At 44.4% G+C, this 23,802-nt stretch overlaps 1 pseudogene across 1 annotated transcript in view; it reads right to left on the bottom strand.

Annotated features, from left to right (window-relative positions):
- LOC146347333 (leukocyte elastase inhibitor-like) overlaps positions 1 to 23,802 on the bottom strand; it is a 32,608-nt pseudogene that overhangs the window by 8,677 nt on the left and 129 nt on the right. The window contains exons 2-4 of the transcript XR_014790261.1: positions 13,741 to 13,924; positions 11,022 to 11,159; positions 2,936 to 3,053 (exon numbers count right to left, since the gene is read on the bottom strand). The product of XR_014790261.1 is annotated as a leukocyte elastase inhibitor-like (transcript). The remainder of the gene's footprint in view (positions 1 to 2,935; positions 3,054 to 11,021; positions 11,160 to 13,740; positions 13,925 to 23,802) is intronic.

Below are 23,802 nucleotides of genomic sequence, written 5' to 3'. Positions count from 1 at the left end.
TGAAGAAGCATAGTTTTGCAATTACCCACTACAGCATCTGAAGGCTCCCCATGAGGGCACCCCAGCTGTGCAATTTCGTGCCATTCCAGCAAACTGTCTAGGAGTTATAGTTCCCACCCCCTTTTTCCTTTTATGCACACTTTTGCATGAAGAAGCCCAGTTGCACAGTTATCCACTACACTACAGCATCTGAAGGCTCTCCATGAGGGTACCCCACCTGTGCAATTTCGTGCCATTCCAGCAAACTTTCCGAGAGTTATAGCTTCCATCCCCCTTTTTCCTTCTCTGGTCACTTTTCCATGAAGAAGCAAATTGGCGAAGGGTGGGGGTTGTTGCACAATTTCACTTTTTGTGCAATTCCAGTTTTGCATAATTTCACTTTTGCTAAAGCACTATAGCTAACAGAAGCAGCTCTGCCAGCAATATCTAGGAGGGAGTGAAATGGACAACTCCAGTATATTGCTAAAGTGCTGTAGCACTTTAGTGGTTTTTGAGACACTAAAGGCCTTATGCCAGCAATGGTGGAGGGTGGGGGTTACGCAATTTCCCTATAGTGCTATAGTGAACAGAAGTGGCTCTGCCAGCAATGTCTGGGAGGGGGGTGAAATGCACAACTCCACTTTATTGTTGTTTATTTTTATGACAATAAAGGTGGCTATGGCAGGGATGGCTATGGTGGAAAATGTGCAGTTGAGGGTTTTGTCCCAATCCTGTAAACCCCCAAGGTTTTATAGCCACCACCCCCTTTTTGTTGCACCCAGTATTTTCTCTTCTCTGGAGTAATTGCTCAGGGTTTTGACATTAGATTGGATGTCTCCTGATTAGGAGAGGCTGTGTGTGAAGTTTTGTCCCAATCCTGCAAACCCCCAAGATTTTATAGCCAACACCCCCTTTTTGGTGCACTCAGGATTTTCCCTCCTTGGTGAGTAGTTGCATGGGTTTTGATGCCTTCTGCTTGGGTGCCTCCTGACTGCAAACTTCCAATGCTTTAGAGGTGAAATAGTGCCAATGCTTGGGTAGGAAGACTGCAGCAGGATGGGGGGCGGGGTGTTGCTGAGTCAAGTTACACATAGTACCTTAATAAGCTACTCATGGTAGCTTATTAGCCCATTTGTGTGGCAGAGGATCATGGACTATTTCAAAAATAAGCTACTTTGCTTAGCTTATTAACACATCATGGGTTATCAGTTGTCCAAATGCGGCCATTATGTATTCCTTTTTCCCAAGTTATTTTTTCAATATGAATACAGCACAGCGTTGACGTTGCTTCTCCACATATTAGCATTTATATATGCTCAACTCTGGTGAGAAAAAAGACAATTCTGTCATCATTCATCCATATAAAGAAGTCTGTTTTTTCCATGTTGGGCCCTAATCTATCAAGGGTGATATACTATGCCATGGATGTAGCTTCTGTTCACCGAGTCCCTTGTTGGATCAGGAACACTGTATATGCAGGCTGAATAGAAATGCATCCCTGGGTACACAACTGGATGTTGGTCATCCAACGTGGCCCCAATTCATACTACATAGTCTGTAGGGAATGCATATTTCCATCTGTGTTGCTATGCCAATGGGGCATATACAACCTCAGCCACCATCTTCAGCTGTGTATGCAGTCATACAGGATTATTGGGACAAGAATCTCCATATCAGATTTTTCTCAGTGCAAAGCAGTCCTAATATCTTCCTATTTTTTCAGGATTATAGTGGATAGCATTAAAAAAGCAGGGCCTGCAACAAAATATTGCAGCATGGAATGCTCCTGCTCAGTGTTCCAGCCAGTCTGCCAGCCTGCCCTGCCTTTTTTCAGGATACTCCATTCCATTCCACAACCAACACCCCTGCAATAGCAACTTGGCTTTCTGTGCCCACTGAGCATGCTCAGTCCCAGGGCCAGACCAAGGCCACGAGGGGCAGTCTTTAGTGAGCCCTCTACTCTGTCCCCAATGCTGAACCCATGCATGAGATTTGTGCACGCACGCACGCACGCACACACAGTCAAGGAAAACAATTTTATGTATAACAATAATACAAAAACTTTTTCTTTTTTTTGGCCACACATTGACCTTTCCGCTTCACCTACCTCACAGGATTGTTGGGTGGATCAAATGGGGAGATTTTAAGCTCCTGATGGAAAGGCAGAGCAGAGCTGGTCAGCTGCTAATGGGGTTTTTAATTGGTCAGAGCTGCTTATTTCTTTTGTTGTTGTGTTTTTAATTGTGTTTAATTTATTTTTGTATACTATGTTTTAATTTAAGATTTTATTAGCCACCTTGAGCGCCATTGTGTTGGCAATAAAGTGTGATATAAATTAAATAAACAAATAAAAGTGTAATAAAATACAGTAAAAATGAGAAAAACGAGAAAAACAATGTGTTCGTTATAAGCCTCCCTAGCATGTAAAAATTTGAGCACGCTCCGGGAGAGAGCGGAGGACAGGAAGGCCTGGTGTGCTATGGTCCATGGGGTCACGAAGAGTTGGACACGACTGAATGACTGAACAACAACAAAGCATGTAAAATGGCCAGCTGTGCACCGTGTGCTACCTTGCTGTGTGCCCACATGTACACCCATATTCAGTAGTACCAAGACACATCCAGTACCCTACATGGAAATTTACCTTATAGACATACTGGGGAAGAAGCCTGAAAGCTGACATAACCCTTGCAACTCATATAAAATATTAAAAAATTGACGAACATCTTCTTGCTTCTCATATGCCCTGCCCATATGCCTCTATGTTCCGCATGATCATCATCTTGAAGACACTTTATTAACAGTTCAACTCTGTACATATCTACTCAGAAGTAAGTATCACTGTGTCCACTGGGGTTTACTCTCAGGTAAGGGTGTATAGGATTGCAGCCTTACAGCACAAGAAGAAATTGTAGTGATCATTCTTCTTAGGAAAGGTTTTCCAGGAACTTCTCACCTTCAGTCTGTTTCTCAACCCACTGGTTGATTTGCTTTCGTGCCTCGTCTGAAGCATTGAGGAAATCCACAGGGGATAACCCAGCTCCATACAGCTTCTGAGTGCTGGTCAAGAAGTCCTGGAGAAATCATGGAGGAGAATTATCTATGTACAATAAAAATGGAAAGCTGGACTTTCTGTGAAGTGTTATTCTGGTCAGCAGAAGAGGAGCCAAGTGGTTGAATGGGAGAGCCCTGAATTGATACTGTCTCTGACCGTAAGAGAAATGCAGGAACCAGTGGAGGCTCCTTCATAGGGCCAAATGGGACTTGGCCCTGCAAGAAAAAAGGAAAATGTATTTAAAGGTGTAATTGCATTAAATTAATCAGTTCAAGATTTCTGTGTAACCTGGGCTATGTCACTGGCTAGTTAATCTTGGTTTTCTTTTTGTTGTCCAGTTCCATTGCTTCTCTCTCATGTCTGAGTCTCTAGTATCAAGCTGACTTTTCATTGTCTGATGTTGTCAAGGCAATGGGGAGAGGCCTGCAAACCAGAGACTCACGTGACAAGAGTGTGTGTGGGGGTATAAAACTGACTGTAGCAGCAGTGCAATGTATTAAGGGTTGGAATGGGTTGTTGTGTTATATATATCTTTAAGAGAACCTGCCACTTTTAGCTCTTGCAGGAGGCCCAGGTGGAACCTCTCCCCATCTCTCTCTTAGCATGGCCTTGGAGCTGAGGCAGTGTGCCACACAGTTCCACAGAAGTCAGTGTTTTCTCACATATTGTAGAAATAAAGAAACCTCCAATGAAGGTACCTGAATCTATCGCTTGTAGAGCACCACCTAGCACTGGGCTGCAAGCTGAGCAGGTCAACCCCCCCCCCCCGCATTTGAACCACTTGTTTTCCAGTTTCTTATTGTGAATTTTAACAAAACACCCCCCCCCCCCCGAAAACATAACAAAACTGGAAAAAATAACAAAAATTTAAAAATACAGCAACATCTTCTAAAATCTTCAGTTTCAAATATTACAGTATTCGAGAAAAAAGGGGGAAAATAGGTTACACATACACTTCAGTAAAAGCAGACCAAATATCCAGATATAAGTCCATCTGCAAGTTATGCCTATATACCACTCTTTCAAATGTTGCTAGTGTTGTTAAGTCTTCAGCCCATTGCATTATAGGCGGTGGGCTTTTATCCTTCCAGTATCATAATATCAATCTTTTAGCAACCAAAAGGGTGCGAAAAATCAATTTCTGCTGACCATGTGTTACATTCGAAGAAGCAGGTAAGTAATTTAAAAGGACATTTACATTAGTAAATATTAAAGAGCTTTCCAACACAAAATTTATTTGTATAATAACTTCCTCCCAAAAGGAGGCAACCACTGGGCATGTCCAAAACATATGAATAAGGGAAGTATTGACTGCATTACATCTCCAACAATTAGCCGAATTTGACAAGCCTTTATCAAAAAGACATTGTGGTGTCCAATAGACCCAAAACAAAAGTTTTTGCTGAATAACCATGCCCTTCGACCTTGTAATGGAACCAATTACCTAGGGAGGTGGTGGGCTTTCCCACACTGGAGGCATTCAAGATGAGACTGGACAGCCATCTGTGAGGGATGCTTGGACTTGGATTCCTGCATTGAGCAGGGGGTTGGACTCGATGGCCTTGTAGGCCCCTTCCAACCCTACTATTCTATGATTCTATGAAAATGTGGATGGGGGGGGAGGGGAGAGAGGTAATCTCCATGAATAATTTCATTCAGCTGCCATTTGCTACAAAAGTGGCAGATTAATGCTTTTGAAAAATACATTACAGGGGAAAGAGTCAGGGAAGGGCTTTTGTTTGGTATACAGTGGTTATCCAAAGGTATGCATACACAAAAGAAAATGGAAACTAGAGAACAAATCGCCAACATTCACTGGATCATGGATAAAGCAAGAGAATTCCAGAAAAACATCTATTTCTGCTTCATTGACTACGCTAAAGCCTTTGATTGTGTGGATCACAACAAACTCTGGCAAATTCTTAAAGAGATGGGAGAACCAGACCACCTTACCTGTCTCCTGAGAAACCTGTATGAGGGTCAAGAAGCAACAGTAAGAACCAGACATGGAACAACCAATTGGTTCAAAATTGGGAAAGGAGTATGACAAGGCTGTATATTGTCGACCTGCTTATTTAACTTATATGCAGAGTACATCATGAGAAACGCCAGGTTGGATGAATCACAGGTCAGAATTAAGATTGCCGGGAGAATTATCAACAACCTCCGATATGCAGACGATACCACCCTAATGGCAGAAAGCGAAGAGGATCTCAAGAGCCTCTTGTTGAGGGTGAAAGAGGAGAGTGCAAAAGCTGGTTTGAAACTCAACATTAAAAAAACTAAGATCATGTCATCTGGCCCCATCACTTCCTGGCATATGGAAGGGGAAGAAATGGAAGCAGTGACAGATTTTACTTTCTTGGGCTCCAAGATCACCGCAAACGGTGACTGTACCCATGAAATTAAAAGACGCTTGCTCCTTGGGAGGAAAGCTATGGCAAACCTAGACAGCACAGTAAGAAGCAGAGACATCACCTTGCCGACAAAGGTCCGTCTAATCAAAGCTATGGTTTTCCCAGTAGTAACATATGGCTGTGAGAGCTGGACTATAAGGAAGGCTGAGCGCCGAAGAATCGATGCTTTCGAACTGTGGTGCTGGAGAAGACTCTTACGAGTCCTCTGGACTGAAAGGAGGTCAAATCAGTCCATCCTAAACTGATGGACTGCTCATTGTGCTCATTGGAAGGACAGATCCTGAAGCTGAAGCTCAAATATTTTGGCCACCTAATGCGAAGAGAAAACTCTCTGGAAAAGACCCTGATGCTGGGAAAGACTGAAGGCAAAAGGAGACGGGGATGGCAGAGGATGAGATGGCTAGATAGCATCACTGATGCAATGAATATGGACTTGAGCACGCTCCGGGAGAGAGCGGAGGACAGGAAGGCCTGGCGTGCTATGGTCCATGGGGTCAAGAAGAGTCGGACATGACTTAATGACTGAACAACAACAACATGTGTGTTATACACATGCACCACAACAATGTTGTCGTGATTTCAGTTATGCAGAAGCAATAGAAAAAAATTGGGACCACCAACTCCAAAGCTCACCAGATGCAACTGGCAAGAACCATTTCTGAAGCGCTGAGGTGGGAATGTAGAAATGGGTTCCACTTCGGTCAATGAAAGCCAACCACTCTACTAGCTGGATGGCATCCACAGTGGACTTCAGCATTGCCAATCCTGAACTTTCTTTTTCTCAGAAAATGATTCAGGAAAACTAAGTCAAGGATTATCTGTAAGTACCCTTTTGGGGCTCAGAAGATGACAGAAAAGACCCTGGAAGACGTATTGGGAGATGGAGTGGATTCTATGGTCCCTATATCAAGAAGATGTTGATTGGCAGACAGGTCTCTGTGATGGTTCTTCCAGTCTTTTGAAACAGGAGAAGGGCAAAAAGTAGGCTGACCATATGTACCGTTTTAAATGGGACAGTAGTGTTTTTTTCATATTTCCCAACCATCCCATTGTTTTAATATAAATGTCAATTTTGTCCCGTTTTTAATTTTTTGTAAAAAACTGAACGCGTTTATCATAAGGCTCTATGCTAATCAATGCATGCAGTAAAACTACTAGTGTGACGAAGGAGGAAGTTCCATTTAATTTATCCAGCCAGGGCCAGGCTTCTTGAGCTAGCGATGATCAGACACCGCCCACTGGCTTGCCTGCAGTGGCGGGGAATTCAAGAGGTGGTCGCTAAGCCCCATTCGGTGTGTGGGAGCCAGGAGGGTGAGTCTCACTGTTATTTCTACCATCATTCCGCCCATAGAGATTCTTTCTTTCTGCCCTACATTCAGTTTGATTCGGACTTTTCAGACTCATATTTCGGTTCAACAGGCTGTTAGCTATTTTTTTATTACAGCGGAACTCTCCGGTGGGACATTAGTATATACCGGATTGTGATAGCAGTCAGGGTGCTCATTCCTTTTTTCTTTTTCTTTTTGGCGTATGTTTATGATTTTTTGCAGTCTGGCCACTGCAGTCCTGCATTAGAGCATTCAGTGTGGTATGCCATACAGATTTTTTTTACTGTTCATGTGATATTTTATAAGATATATATATATATATATATATATATATATATATATGAGTGTTTTTTGTGTGTATATGCAATAAATTAGTGTTATTCATTTGCACCCCTTTCCATGTTGTATGAGTTCTGTCACTGCAGAATAATTGTTAGCTCAATATGTTCATGTAATAAAACTTTTGTTATCGTCTTACTTTTTCATGAATATGGAATATTACATAACCCCGTCCCATTTTTGTCATCCCAATATCCCATTTTTGTCTCAAGGAAATATGGTCAGCCTAGCAAAAAGCTGTCCTTGGGAACACTGGAACTAGAGAGCATATCCTAGACTTGTGATCTCAAGAATCCACCTGCCCAAAATGCTTGACTCCCAAGAATTCCAGAATGCCTGGAAGGTTCCCCCCACTTGTAGTATTATGGCATCATGCTAAGGATTATTTATCTGGTTGCTTCCTCCTCAACCGGATCCAGCGGATGTTTGATGGACTGAAAAGTTTGAGCCATGTCCCTTGGGACAAAAGGAAAGAGTAGCCCACTTTTTTAAAAAGTTAATCTTCTTCCTAGGTGGTGAGGAGAGCACATTTTTCTTCTCCTTGGTCTCCATCAACACTAGGAGTGAGTCCCAAAAGGTTTCCATCTAAAAGGGTGGTGGTGGTTGAGAGGTGGCACTTGGATTGCTGGTCCACCTACCAGGATTTTAGCTATAATCTCCTGTGTGCAAAACATTCCTGTGACTACAGCCCTATCACAGTAGTGGACGCAGCCCACACAAGAGTCTTCCATGAGCTCGGCCTCTCATGGAGACATTTTGCTCTGGAGGAGATCTCCAGAAGAGAGTGGGGGCCCATAGAAGCTCAGTTGGGGAACATACAGTCAGATTGTTCTTTCCATCCTCAGGCTTGGAGAGTGATTCCCATCCCTCCACACCTGACTCCTGCAGTGGTTCCTGCCCCCATTCCAATCATAGATTTCCCTCAAGGCATGCTTGAGATTCCACCTCAAGGTTAATGGGGTCTCTGCTGTGGTGGCTCAACCAGTCTCATCTGACTAAGGGGACGTCTCTCTGGGAACCCACAAATGTGCATTGGCTGAGGTGCTTTTCAGGTAGCAGGTCCTGTAACAGTTTTATAGAAAGCAGGCTCTATGACTTGCTAAAGTCAAGTCCTGTGACTGAGATTCCTTCCTCTCTAAGTGGGATATGTACTTTTCTTTTTGTTATGAACTATAGACCGAATTAATCTTCCCATTTCTGGTTGGCAGCAGTAATTATGTTTGTTTGCATTATTCATCAGCCTGTGACCGCATTCCCATGACATGCTAACCCATAGTGGGTTGTTTGCTTGAACAACTCATGGTGGGTTAGCGTGTTGTGTGAACCCTGACTGGTTTTATCAGGGTGGCTTGTTTTTCCCAAACAAGCCATCCTGATAACCTATGGTCTGTTCTAGGGCTAGGGGTTGTTTTACCCATGATGGGTTGGCATGCTGTCGGAACCCAGACATGCCAACCCATTATGGGTAAAGGGCATTGGGCAGTGAGCTGCTTGGCAAGAGCAGCAGAAACCCCTGTCGCACTTCCCGAGCATGGTCACCATCATGACCAATCTGCTGCCAGTACCCCTTTCCCCTGGCCAGCAGCAGCCCTTCCAAAGTGACCAAATAGCACTTGGAAGGGGTTGCTGCTGGATCCCCCCACCTCCCCCCAAGCTCCCCTGCCCCTGCTCCAACCATGATCCAGACTGCAGTTAGAGCCTTTTTTCTTTGTGTGTGTGCGTGCGTGCGTGTGCGCGCGCGTGCAAAAACAGGAGTAGGATTTGGGGGGAAGGGTATTTTCCCAGCCCCCTTTTATGTGTACAAATGTCCCCTTTATTTTTTTTTTATTTATTTATTCAGTTATTCTCAGTGGTGAATAACCAAAATATAGGGGCTTGTCTTGGTTGCTCCCTTGGCTGCAGTTGTCAAACAGCCAGTTAACAGTCAAGGGTACAGCGGAGCAAGGCTGGTTGGACAGCCTTGCACAGTTGACATGGGGGGAAAAGGGGTGTAGATCACCCCTCTACCAAAGGTATCCACAGGTTCAATGCATTGCCCTGAACCTTGGGGGTGCCCTGCTAGGAATGCCCACTTGCCCAAGTCCCCAGCCACCTGTTTTCAGGGTGCACACCACACCACCCCTTTTTCTCTCCTGAACAAACTAACCACTTCTAGTTTGACAGCTGTCAAACTAGAAGCAATTAACACATTTGGGAGAGAAAAAAGGGGTGCCATGCAATTTTATATGGAGACAGGGTGCTGCAGACTTGGGGAGGGGTGCACTAGAAGGAGGGGATCCTGTCAGTCCCCCTTCTTTTGTGGGACCATGAAGATGACAGAAAAGACTCTGGAAGACCTTAGAATGGATTCTATGGTCCCTATATCGCAAAGATGTTGAATAGCCATCGTTGTTCACCCTGACTTTGGAAATAGGGAAAGGGGTGGGGGGAAGCTGACCTTTGGAACAGATTAGAACTTGAGAGTGTATCCTAGTCTGGTGGTCTCAAGTATTCACTGTTCCATGTACACAGCAAATGGCCAGTTTGCTTTTTCTATCCCCAGGGTTGCAGCGTGATTCCCCTCCCTCCACTCCTGACCCCTGCAGTGGTTCCTGCTCCTGTTCCAATCCTAGATTGCCCTCGAGGCATGCTTGAGACTCCACCTCAAGGTTAATGGGGTCTCTGCTATGGTGGCTCAACCAGTTTTATCTGATCAAGGGGTTGTCTCTCTGGGAACTCACAAATGTGCATTGGCTGAGGTGCTTTTCAGGAGCAGGTCCTGTAGCAAGTTCTATAGAGAGCAAGCTCTATGGTTTGCTAAAGTCAAGTCCTGTGACTGAGGTTCCCTCCTTTCCGGGTGGGTCATGCATTTTCTTTTGCCCCTGCCTCCTCAAGGAAGAGAAGAGTTAACCCTTATCCTCCTCCACTTACTGAGAACATCCAGCCACCCTCCACCTATGAACTGTAGACCGAATTAATCTTTCCATTCCTGGTTGGCAACCGTAATTGCATTTGTTTGCATTATTAATCAGTCTATGTAAAGATAATTTATCCAGGATGTCAGTTCAACAGTCCAGCGTGCAGGGAAAGAGAATGAAGATCCACCCAGTCTCCTCTAATAAGTGGTATCAACAGATATCATGTTTTAATTACAAATATTTCCTATTTTGTAATGAATTTGAAATGGTATAAGGTTAGTATTAGTGAAAACAATCGTTTGTTTGAGATGTTATGGTACGAAATGAATTGGTCCTAAACTGCTTATTATAATGATGTCTTCTTTTTTGCTGTGAGCCCTTTGGGGGCACATCTATGTGGGAAAGTGGCATACACATTAAAGTGATGATGAGGAGTTCCCTCAATGCATGAAACAGTTGGTAAACTCTTTGTAGAAGGTCTATATACACAAAGGACAAAATCCATAAACCCTCCATGAAAGCTGCTTCGATACAAATTAATAGATCTATGTGACTTTCAGGATTGATCTGCCTTATATTTAGTTAGGACTGAAGTGAAAACTTGGTCAGAATGCTCTGGAGAGGGAAGTTTACTCGTCTGAAATTATATTTATAGCATACTTGTAGTCTAAGCAGAAAGTGTAGATTTATTCAAGAATACAAACTGCAATATACCTGCCCCCAAAATATCTACATCCTACAAGAAGAAGCAGTGTGTCTGTGTGTATTTGCGGCGGGGGGGGGGGGAGTTTAATATATGGGGCTTGTTGCATTCTGTAGCTCAAACAATAAAGTTTCAGAGTGGACCAATAATGTGGAATAATGTTCTGCATTATTAGAGATCCACCTGAGGCTAAGAAAAATTATATCATTGAATTCAGCAAGGAGAAGTATTCTAGGGAAATGAAGAAGCAATTCTGATATCTAGGTACATTTCCAACATTCTTTATCCTGTCAATTAACTTACTTGCAAAAAGGTGTAGGTTTTTTCTCCAAACAACCTATTAGCAAGCTTCAGCACATAGAGTGCACCACTCCTGTTAATCTCAGTATTGAGTGCCTGGAAACTTGGATGGAGGTCTTCAACTTCATCAAAGTGAAATGTCTGCATGGAAAAAAGAAGTCCTAACCCATTATCATTACAGCCAATGGATTCAATGCCAATTAAAAAATTATCACAGAGCTGCACAACACTTACCTTATGAAAATTTAGGTTCTGGTCTCCTAATGGTCAAGCACACAAATTCAATACAGTACATGTACAGTTTGGAAGGACATAGTCAGGAAAGGGAAGGCTGCAGTTTTTTAAATTATTAAAATGTATACCCTTCCTTTCCACAGTAACAGTGCCATCGTATACATGTCTACCCAGAAGTAAGTGCCACTGAGTTCTATAGCCCTCCTCACATGTAACTGTATATCAGTCTCAAACTGTGAAACATCTGGAAGTGGTGCAACATGTTGTCTTACTCAGCCTAGCTTTTGAGAACCAGGAATGGAATATAAAAGAGAATTAACAAAGTGGGCCAATTCACACATGACGATAAGCCATGCTGGAAACAAGCATTGTTCAAGGTTGTTCAATCTCTAGCCCACATTACTCCCAACAGATGGTCAGGTGCTCAGTGGCTTGCTGCGGCTTGTTCCTCCATCAGTCCTCCCATCTGCTCCCTTAACATATCCCAGGGGGCTTTGTGGCACAACTCCTCATATCCTCATATTCTCATATTCCTCACAGCCACCGGCTCCCCCCACCCCATCCGATTGCTACATCAATGTCAGATATACATGTTGGACAACACAAACTAAGATATCCATTTCAAAGAAACATTGTATTGGCTTACATAGCTGAGATAATGAAGATTTAAGAAACCCAATATGCATTGAAGTGGTAAGGCAAATCTGTGCACTTGCATAAGTGCGTTGGGAGATTTTTTTTAAAGGTGGAAATTTGCAATTTAAGCAAATTTCCTCCATTGATTGAATCAGCCCTGCTATAGTCTATGGAAGAAGTTTGCATAAATTTAGGAAAATTGTGCAAATCAAATAGGTGAAATCTGCACAACTTTCATGTTTGACCAAAGAATGTAAATAGTGGACTGGAAAATCTGCACACTTGCACAAGTGTGATGGGAGGAAGGGGTGGGGGTAGGAGTTCATTGTTCAGAGAAGTGCCAAAGTGGAGGAAATCGATAAGTGTCCTTTCAAGATGTAATACATTGAGATGGGTTATTGTTATGCTGGGCTACCTTACTAACACCAGTAGTACCAGTAAAGAATGTAAGGAGCAGACAGGTGAATATGTGTCCTTCTCACTTGTGAAAAACCAAAAAAAGACATTTAAAAAAAGACATCACAAATGCATTAAGGAAATTCTCTAGTGTCATATCTTATTGATGTATTGGAGGAGAGGTGGAGGGCACTGACGAGGGAGGAGGGGGCATGGAGGTGGCCCTAGCAAGATCGTGAGGAGTGACCAGGTTTTTCACTGCTCTTGCCAAGCAGCTCTGCAGCCCTTTCCCTTTCAAACTGAGGAGAGGTAATGAGTGGGGTACCGCAGGGCTCAGTCCTGGGCCCAGTGCTCTTCAACGTTTTTATTAATAACTTGGAGGAGGAGGTGCAGGGAATGATGATCAAATTTGCAGATGACACAACATTGGGTGGGATAGCTAATACTTTGGAAGACAGAAACAAATTTCAAAGTGATCTTGATAGACTGGAGCACTGGGCTGAAAACAACAGAATGACATTTAATAGGGATAAATGCCAAGTTCTGCACCTAGGAAAAAGAAACCAAATGCACAGTTACAAGATGGGGGATACGTGGCTCAACAACACTACAAGCGAGAAGGATCTTGGAATTGTTGTCGATCACAAGCTGAATATGAGCCAACAATGTGATGTGGCTGCAAAAAAGGCAAATGCTGTTTTGGGCTGCATTAATAGAAGCATAGCTTCCAAATCCTGGGAAGTACTAGTTCCCCTCTACTCAGCACTGGTTAGGCTTCATCTGGAGTACTGTGCCCAGTTCTGGGCACCACACTTTAAGAAGGATGCAGACAAGCTGGAGAGGGTTCAGAGGAGGGCAACGAAGATTATCAGGGGACTGGAAACAAAGCCCTATGAAGAGAGACTGAAAGAACTGGGCATGTTTAGCCTTGAGAAGAGAAGACTGAGGGGAGATAGGATACTCTACTATTCTATTATTCTAAGTCATGCAGAAGCCACTCTGCCACGTTTGGACATCACAAAAAGCCACCCTGAAAACAAGCCACCCTGAACAACCCAGTAACAATCCATGGGCTCTCTGGGTGGCTTGTGCACAAACCACTCTGAGGAAACCACCAGGTTCGGACATCACGACAAGCCACTCTGAAGCAAACAAGGGTGACAATGTACCATGGGTTGTCATGTCATGCAAACCAGATCAGTGTTATCTGCCCCAAAACTATGGTAATAGTCCAAATAAATAAAATGAAATATGAAGGAAGTATTTTACTCAGTGGCTGAACAGGAAGAAAATCTTCTCCTGACGTTAAGTGTTTATGTCAATGAACAATATACATTCCATCTCTCTTACTTCTGAGTAGACATGTATAGGATTAATTTCCACTATAAAAGGATTAATAACTGAATTTCCTTAACAAAACATAAAAGCTGCCACCGAAAAGAAAAGATTTGCTGACCTTTGAGAGTTGTGCTGCTGTGTTTCCTTTGGCCCCGAAGAAGACCATGGCAAGCGCAGAGGATATGCTAAGCGGGGAAAAGAAGATATTGCCTGTTCGGTTGGCTTCATTCAACTTTTGGAAGAGATCCAGGCCAAAATGTGTATTTGCATTAGCCAGTTTATCCATGGTGAAATTCTGAAAGCTTGAAAACAAATAAAGAACTTCGGTTATGTTACACCTCCTCCTCCTCCACAAAATCTAGCTCTCCATTTCTGGTGTCCATTGTGATACCCTGAAGCAAGTTTTTGTAAAGCAACTTTGCACTTCTTTGCCTAGGCAACATTGGGGTGGGGGTGGGGGGGTTAGTTGTGGGTTCATTAGGCTCCCTTTTTGTGCAGGGCTTCAGGAAGGCTCTGAAGACTTACCTGTTTTCTTGATCTACTTGGTTTTATTGGTAATATCTGTTTGTAGTGATTTTAAAAATCAGAATCATTATTTTGTTGAACTTTTATTGAATATGGATGTATTGAATTTTTATAGCATCTGTTCTGCATGGTTCTGTTCCTGTATGCCACCTTGAGAGGGTTCTACACTTAAAGATGGCCTAGAATATTTCTCAAATAAATAAATAAAATCCTGTGGGTGTGTGAGGACTCATAGAATCATAGAATAGTAGGGTTGGAAGGGGCCTATAAGACCATCAAGTCCAACCCCCTGTTCAATGCAGAAATCCAAGTCAGAGCATCCCTGAAAGATGGCTGTCCAGCCTCATCTTGAATGCCTCCAGTGTGGGAGAGCCCACCACCTCCCTAGGGAATTGGTTCCACTGTCGTATTGCTCTAACAGTCAGGAAGCTTTTCCTGATGCTCAACTGGAATCTGGCTTCCTGTAACTTGAGCGCATTATTCTGTGTCCTGCACTCTGGGATGATCGAGAAGAGATTCTGGCCTCTCTGTGACAACCTTTCAAGTACTTGAAGAGCACTATCATATCTCCCCTCAGTCTTCTCTTCTCAAGGCTAAACATGCCCAGTTCTTTCAGTCTCTCCTCTGTACTATCTATCTATGCAGAAAGGCTAGTCCTTACCCACCGCTGAAGCTCTAAAGAAGAGGTGGGCAACTTTGTGCAGTCCGGGACCAGTTTTCACCACCCGGGACCCTCCTGTGGGCCACATTTCTCCCACCACTGGCAGCAAGAAATTTATTTATTTTATTTACTTTAAACATTTCTTGGCCACCTTTTGGGGCAGAAGCCCTCCCAAGGAAGCTTACAGCAGTAAACAGATAAAAAGAGTTAAAATATTAAAAGTGATAAAAACAATAAAAGCCAGCAGTAAAACCAGCAACAATGATAACAGCAGCAACGGCAAGAATAGAAAAATCACCCTTTTACAGCTAAAGAGTGGTCACTTAAGAACAAGCTAAATTTGACCTATTTACTGTTATGGAACAGTACATAGGCAAATCTTTTGCCACTGCAAATTGCGGCGACATGGTGGCAGCAAGCAGGCCAGCCAGCAAGGGCCACACGCGGCCTGTGTCTTGCCCACTTTTGCTCTTAAGTATTAATGTTATTTCTTAGGAAGTGAGAGAAAAAGTGATGCAATGCTCTTTTGGCAGTAGTTTCTTAGGCTACTCTCTCAGTTAGTTCTATCAACCATGGATACTGCTCCTTTCCAGTGGCACCCAGAGCATCCCAACCCAGCAGCAGCCAAACTGGGAGCCCCAGGGTCCCCCTTTCCTGCAGAAGAGGGAGGCATCCTTGGCAGTTTCAACAATGTTGAAAAGTAGAGATGAAACATTTCTAGAAATGTTGAAGTCATGGGGGGAAAAACACTCCCCCCCCCCCGGAGCTTTTCAGAACAAAAATAGAAATCTTTGGAAAAATTGCAAAATATGCAATACTTTTTTTAAAGTGCTCTTTGCAGTTCTAAAGTCACTTTGTTGTTTAGGACAACCAGTCTGGTGACCTCCAGATCTTTTGGACTTCAGTTCCTATCAGCCTCCGGCAGCATGGCCAATGGTCAAGTATGCTGGGCATTGTAGTCCAAAAGATCTGGAGGGCACCAGTTTGGGGAAGGCTGCTTTAGGAACATACAGCAGTCTTCATCTTCCTAAAGTTATATTATATATAACTTGCTTTGCTCATAATAGTATCATTATACTGAAAAACTTTTAAAAGTAAACTCAGTTTGTACATTTGTAATTATTGTAATTATACTTTTAAATTTAATATAGTGACATGATAATTTTTTGAGCAAATAAAGTTATACATAACATATTTTAGGTTCCTATTTTATCTCTGACCAGAGGGAACTTCATCATGTAGTCTCTGAAATGTCTGAATCATCCTAGAAGCAGGAAGAACTGGAGGCAGAGGAAGACTGGTGTACAGCATCTATTCCTACTGTACACCTGTAAGGATACTTGGGGAACTTCCTAAACCTGTTCCTACTTGTGAGTGAAGCTTAGGGAAATCTCATCTGAAGGAAAAACTATTGAGATTTTTTTTAGCTGGGAAAGACTCATCTTAGGAATGGTAAGTAACCATATTTAATTAAGCAATCTCAACCTATTATTTAAATAGTGACATTTTATTCAATTTGTAAATAATTCCCATTAATGAACATCTTATTTTTTTGTTCATTTTGAAAGGTCGTCTCTAGTGGTAGTGCCACTCCCATCCCTATGCCATAAGAACCAAGCTAATGAGTTTCTTTTATTCTAGTGGCAGCAGTTAAAAAGTTTTACAGCTGAGGAAGCATTCCCTAGTGGTGAGTTCTAATTGATAACTTTACTAACAGCTGTGGCAGTGAATTCTATAGACCTAAGCCTCAAAGTTAAGTTTAAAAAATAAAAGGAACATAAGTGGGATAACATGCTGTTCCATCGAATCTGGTGATAGTGCAGGGATAACCTACAGTGCTCTTTTACATGTGGGTTTTAGATTACAACTACATTAATTGACTGCTACAGCATCTAACCAGAACAAGCCCAGAAACACAGGACTCTGTAGAGAAAAACAACAACAACCCAGACTGTCAAGAATGCACATTTTGTTCCATATTATGATATGGTGATTCTACTAACATGATGGGAAACTGAGCATGACTCGGAACATCCCTAAATGTCTGTCAGTAAAAGATACACTAGATCTATAATTTTAATAAGGAATGGAAGAAATAGCTATGCTGGGAATTTTACAAAGAGGATTAAAAGAACATGACTCCATTGTTTCCACACGTTTTACATCTCTAGTCCTTCTATAAAAGGGTTATTACATAGTTTTTTAGAAATCATTTGTGGGGAGTAAAGGCTGGGTAACCATATATAAACACCTTGTCTGAAATCCTAAAAGAAAATATTTCATAATCCAAAGCTATTCAATTTTTCAGGAAAAAACAACAACACCAAAACAGACCTGGGGGAAAACATGGATAAAACCCACCCCACCCCAAATTTCCAGGTTCTTTCCTGGCCTTCACATCTCTAGTCAGGAGCAGGAGGGAAAATGACAACAACTTTCAGATCTACCTAATTTAAGCTTTTGCTAATGCCAGAAGTGGTGGGGAGGAAACAACTACCCCATTTCAAGAAACGATTTATTACAGTAACAGCGGTGGGGTGGGGGGAGTCTGGTTTCCCTTAACTCAGCTTGTGTGAAGAGAAGAGTCTAGTCTTCCCATGGAATTAACACAAGCACACATACGGTACAGCTTAATGCGACTTAAATAAACAAATGCTATAGCACAAGCGAAGCAACTGATTTAAAAGACAGAGAGAGAAGAGAGAGAGACATCCAGAAGGCAATTTGCTCGCTTGGTCCGTCTCTCTCCACCTCCTTTCGCTTTTCTCCGGCGCTGACTCGGGGAGAAGGTTCCTTTCTGTTGTATTTGCAATGCCACGTCTGTCCTGATGGTTTTCTTTAAGTTCTTTCGCCTTGGTTGTGTCTTCAATGGTATTTTATTGTAATTTGGTTTATGGTAAATGGTAACTCGTGGTTTTAAAAACACACCCCTTGTACTGGAAATCATCAGCTGCCTGGGGCAGACCACTGTCTTGAAAGATGACTTACAACGCAGTCTTACACAGGTCTGCTCAGAAGGACGCGCCACTGGGGTCAGTGGGGATTACTGCCAGCTAAGTGGGCACAGGATTGCAACCTTAGAAATGTTTGAGGCATTTGAGGCATTCAAGCTGGGGAGAGGTAACGAGTGGGGTACCGCAGGGCTCAGTCCTGGGCCCAGTGCTCTTCAATATTTTTATTAATGACTTGGAGGAGGAGGTGCAGGGAATGCTGATCAAATTTGCAGATGACACAAAATTGGGAGGGATAGCTAATACTTTGGAAGACAGAAACAAAATTCAAAGTGATCTGGATAGACTGGAGTGCTGGGCAGAAAACAACAGAATGGCATTTAATAGGGACAAATGCCAAGTTCTGCACCTAGGAAAAAGAAACCAAATGCACAGTTACAAGATGGGGGATACGTGGCTCAACCACACTACGAGCGAGAAGGATCTTGGAATTGTCGTCGATCACAAGCTGAATATGAGCCAACAATGTGATGTGGCTGCAAAAAAGGCAAATGCTATTTTGGGCTGCATTCATAGAAGCATCGCTTCCAAATCCCGGGAAGTGCTAGTTCCCCTCTACTCAGCACTGGTTAGGCCTCATCTGGAGTACTGTGTCCAGTTCTGGGCACCACACTTTAAGAAGGATGCAGACAAGCTGGAGAGGGTTCAAAGGAGGGCAACAAAGATGATCAGGGGACTGGAAACAAAGCCCTATGAAGAGAGACTGAAAGAACTGGGCATGTTTAGCCTTGAGAAGAGAAGACTGAGGGGAGATATGATAGTGCTCTTCAAGTACTTGAAAGGCTGTCACAGAGAGGAAGGCCAGGATCTCTTCTTGATCATCCCAGAGTGCAGGACACGGAATAATGGGCTCAAGTTACAGGAAGCCAGATTCCGACTGAACATCAGGAAAAACTTCCTGAGTGTCAGAGCAATACGGCAATGGAACCAATTACCTGGGGAGGTGGTGGGCTCTCCCACACTGGAGGCCTTCAAGACGAGGCTGGACAGCCATTTGTCAGGGATGCTCTGACTTGGATTCCTGCATTGAGCAGGGGGTTGGACTCGATGGCCTTGTAGGCCCCTTCCAACCCTACTATTCTATGATTCTATGAGGCGAATAAAGGAGGAAGCGAGGCACGGACAACAAGGGGAAGGGGGATCAAGCTGACCCCAGCCCTGGCTGCGGACCGCCCCCCCCCCCACTCGGCCCTTCCGGACAGGCGGCGTCCCAAGAGGGTGCGAGGCCAGGTGGCGCCGCTCACTTCCTCGGCTGAAGCCTCGCGCCCTTCCTGCCCCAGCCACGGCCGCAAAGACGGAGCGCAGGGTCCGACGCGGCCTCTATTTTGTATCTGGGACAGGGAGGAGCCATCCCCAAGTCCAGGATGGTTCAGGAGCCCTGCGGGTGGGAGCGGCCCAGGACGGTGCGTGGGCGCTGGTGCTCAGCTGGGCTGCGAGGGGCTCTCCCTCCAGCCACGCAGAAGGCAGATGGGTGTCGCGCAGGGGAAAGTGGGGGGATTACGGAAAAGAATGACACGAGTAGGGCGGCGGGGGGGGAGACATCAGTCATAGAATCGTAGGGTTGAAAGGGGCCGACAAGACCATCGGGTCCAACCCCCTGCTCAGTGCGAAAAGCCTGATTCCCAGCCGGTCTCCCATCCAAGCACGACCCAGGGCTGACCCTCCTAGCTTCCGAGAACAGACGAGATCAGGCGCATCCAGCCCTTAAAAGCTGTCGACTTCCTTTAAAAGGTGAAAGAACCAGGAGACGATGAGTGATGGTGGGGAACAGCAGTCCAGCCTGGAGGGGGAAGGAAGTTGGCAACTTACCATTATTTACTATTACTTACCTATCAGTATTACTTACTTACTATTACTTACCAATTACACCGTCACGTGGAAGAAAACACAGTTTTTTTCTTACTAGCTAGCTTACTTTATTCTCCCAGAACTATTTAACGAAGCTACAATCCAGCCATTTCAAATACATGGTGGCCCAAGTCCAGTGACGCTACTCGTAAAACATGCTACGTGGAAGGCGTGAAGAGAAGTGTGTGTGCCAGTCTAGGGTCCAGGTAGTGCAGGATGGCTGATCTGTGTACAGAGCCACGAGTTTATACTTCTTTGCACATACAGAGCCCCGGTCACGCTTTTAGCTGAGCGCATTCTTTGGCTCCCAAGCACTGAAACGCAAGGCATTCTTAAACATTCGATACGACATTCTGCCTTTCTTCCAAGGAGCTCAAGCTGGCTTACGGGGCTACCCCAACCCCACCCCATTTTATCCCAGCCCAAAGTCACCCAGTGAGCTTTGTGTCTCAGCAAGGATTTGAACTGGGGTCTCTCCAGCCACCGTTCAACATGCCAGCCACTGCTAAACTCCACTTCGTGCGGCTCCTTGAAGTTCAACATAGTGACGTGCATTTGAAATCAACTGAGTTGCTATCAGGGCTGGATCAACCATTAGGCAGTGTGAGAAGGCCACCATAGGCAGCTAAATTTGGGTGTCACAAGGAGCAGCAAACTGTGAATTATTTAATTTGCTTTTACTGACACAGAAGGGGAGTTTCAAAAAGGGTTCTAATTCTTTTTCATGTGACATTTACGATTGGAATGCTGCATAACCAACCTGTGTTCATACTACTAAATAACGGAAGCTGGTAGCAGCTTCCTTTTTCTTTTACTTTAAGGGCTAGCAGCCTTGTGACCTCCCCAGGCACCCCCTGTGAATCCCAGATGAGGTGCCTCTGACCCAGCCATCTTCAACATGTCAGGTGGCAGCACAGAGCCCTGTGCGCCACACCCAGCAAAGTTGGTGGGGGTGGGGGAGACAGCAGTCATTTAATTATTTAATTATTTATTACATTTTTATACCTCCCAATAGCTGAAGCTGTCCGGGCAGGTTTACAAAGATTTAAACCATTAAAAATACATTATACACAGTATAAACAACCATTTACATACAAATGTATAAACAGACAGCGCACACACTGACACACACATTTTAAACAACCGACAATAAGAAAAGTCCAGCAGTGGGTGGAATGGCAGCACCCGTGGGAGGGACTTGGTGGTTGGAGCTTTGCCTCAGGCCGTGAAAGTTCTTTGGTCACCCCTGACAAGGTCCCTACTATTGTCTCCAAAAATATAAGAACTCTGCTGGATCAGCCCAGAGCCCTGTCCCAGGGATGGGAATGTGTGGCCCCCCAGATGTTGCTGGACTGCAGTTCCCATCATCCCTCACCATTGGTTATGTTGGCCGGGGTGATGGGAACTGCAGTCCAACAATATCTGGGGGGCCACAAGTTCCCCATCCTTTAGATAGGGCTTTGGGCTGATCCAGCACAGCTCTTCTGATATTCTTAGGAGCTACTGCTTTGAATCTGTGTGGAAGGTTATGCTTGCATGTGACAAAAATAAAGAAATGGGTGACACATTAATGACTTTTCCTTAACCCCAGTCACATGCTGACAAGCTGGTACTGCTGTTGAATTAAGAAAAGGGTCATGCAAAGCTGGTGGAATTTTGAAGAAGAAGATGGGAGTAATGGGGGAGATACTATTACGGGTTGGCCCAGGGCTTCAGTAAGATTGAAATTAATGCTATAGCTTTATCTTCCATGTGCTGCTTTCTTCTGCTTTCTGCAGACTTCTGCTTTCACAAATTCTCTGGTAAAGAAATGTATGCGTGTGTCTCCAAGTCTGTGTAAGAAACAGAGTATGCACGTACCCAAAAAGTTTCACAAAGGTACAAATGATGTCATGATTAATCTATTTTAGTTATAGTGGGAGGGGAGCAAGATTTTGGGCCAAGAGAAGAAGGATATGAGTAAGCAAAGTCTGAGTAAGAAAAGGGGAAGTTAAGTATGTGACCAAGAGCACACAATTCAATACTGTTAGCTCAAGCTGGGTTGAAATTAGACTTTTGGCCTTTGAAGAAAGGCTCCCTGTTCAACAAGCTCCAGGATGGGACTGCCTTTGCCATCACTGAACCCTTGCATTCCACTGGCTGGAAAAGTCCAGAACTTGCTTCTACCTGAATATCAGAGAATTGGCCCCTTTGCTGAAGGTGTAAGTTAGGTAGCAGAAAAGCCATTGTTGCTCGAGAAATACATCCCCTGTTGTTCTTGGGACCTGGTGGGCAGTGGCACGGGAGCCCTTGTGGCCAATGCGGCATACCTGTCGTCAATAAAACCAAGTTGTATTTTTCCCCCTTTGTGGTCTGCATTTTTGTTCCTGAGCGCAGTCTGTATAACTCTGGTAAACTCTTACACTGTCCAGTGTCAGTGCTTACAGTGGTTGTCACATGTGAAGCCCTCAACAGCTTGGGACTTGGAAGACTGTCTCCTCTCCTGTGAACTTGCACATCCTTTACAATCAGCTGTTGCATTCCTCTTGCCTGTGCCAATGCCTTCAGAGGTACATTGGTGGCAACACACAGGAGGGCTTCTTCAGAGGCAGTGCCCCAAATGTGGAGCTCCCTGCCCCCAAGAGGTTAGGTCATCTTCCTCTTTATCTCTATTCCACCAGTAAGCAAAGACACATCTTATTTGACTGTGCTGTTGCTTAATTGCTTAATTTTATTGGGCTGGATCCACAGGAAGTTGCCTTAAACCGACCTAGTTCACACAATCACTGCAGCCCACCATGGCTTATTAGCCATGGTGGGCACTGCCCACAGGCACCAAGTTGCCAATTCAATCCCCTGCCGCTGCGGTTTCTTGTGTCGTCCGAACCCAACAAGGATGGCTTGTTCTTTGTTAACCACCCCAACAAAACACCCTCACCGTGTTTGGATGACATGAGCCCAGTGAGGGTAATTATGCAAATCAGCCGATACGCAGGGTCCCTGTGTACAAACCCATCCTGCGATTGTGCAAACTGGGTCACTGGGTCAAACCATTAGTTCATCTAGCTCACCACTGTTGACACTGATTCAAATTCAAATCAACTGCATTCATGGAAGTGGATTCATCCATTTCCCCTTCGAAATCTAGTTCCCCATTTCAGGTGTCCATTACCATATCCAGAAGCTGATTTCAGATGAACTTACTGCCCCTGGATGATCTTCAGACAAATCTAAAACAAGGATGTTTTTGTAGACCTACTTTGCATGACTGCAGTTGTTTCCTTGGGCAACATTAAACTGCTCTGTGTGTGTTTTGTGGGTTCATCAGGCCCCTTCTTTGCAGGTCCTCAGGAGAACTCTGCAGCCGCTGCCCATTTTCTGCTACAGAGTGGTAGCTTGAGAACCAGCTAAATTTGAATTATTTACTGTTATGGAGCAATAAATTGGCTTCTCTTTTTTTGCTGCTGCTGCTACAAATTGCAGCGGCGTGGCAGTGCCAGGCAGGCTCTACATGCGGCCTGGGTGTTGCCGACTTTTGCTATGAGGGTTAGTTTTTTCTTAGGAAAGTGAAACAAAAAGTGATGCTCTTTTAGCAGCAAGTTTTTAGCCCTGCTCTCTGAGTTTGCTGTATACTAACATAATGGGAGCAGCCAAACTGGGAACCCGAGGGTCTCCCTTTCGGGCAGAAGGAGGGGGCTGATAGCTTCCTTTGGGGGTGGTTCAGCAGCACCCAGCCAGCTGGAATGGGAAGCCCCAGAGCAGGACAGGAGGACAAGAAGAACCCTCTTCCGCTGCCTCTGATCCTTAAAGTGTCTCTCCCCCTGCCCCATGATATTGGGTGTCCCACACAAATGTGCCCCCCTTGCTCATCCCGAACTCCAGCTCATTTATTCATCATTGATTAATGGCTCTTTCCCATTATCAATGGCATGGCCCAGGACTGTTAGGGGCAGTACTGCTTTATCTGTCCACCTGTTTACCAAATAACGGGGAGTGCGCAACTCCGCTCCCCCACCCCCGAGCTCCGGATTTTCTTCCTCCGCCTCGCGACCCCCTTCGAATCCCCCCGTCCCATCACGTGCCGCTTCTGCTGCCTTCACCTTCTCTCCCGACCTGCGCGGTGAATGCGGAACCAGCCGTTGGGTGCAGCGGCGAG

The sequence above is a fragment of the Heloderma suspectum genome, chromosome 4 (assembly GCF_057233095.1).
Source record: "Heloderma suspectum isolate Gila_16-S chromosome 4, 16-S_ref, whole genome shotgun sequence".
Taxonomy (NCBI): domain Eukaryota; kingdom Metazoa; phylum Chordata; class Lepidosauria; order Squamata; family Helodermatidae; genus Heloderma; species Heloderma suspectum.
The sequence above is the reverse complement of the archived record's forward strand: the minus strand, read 5'-3'. Positions and strand labels throughout refer to the sequence as shown.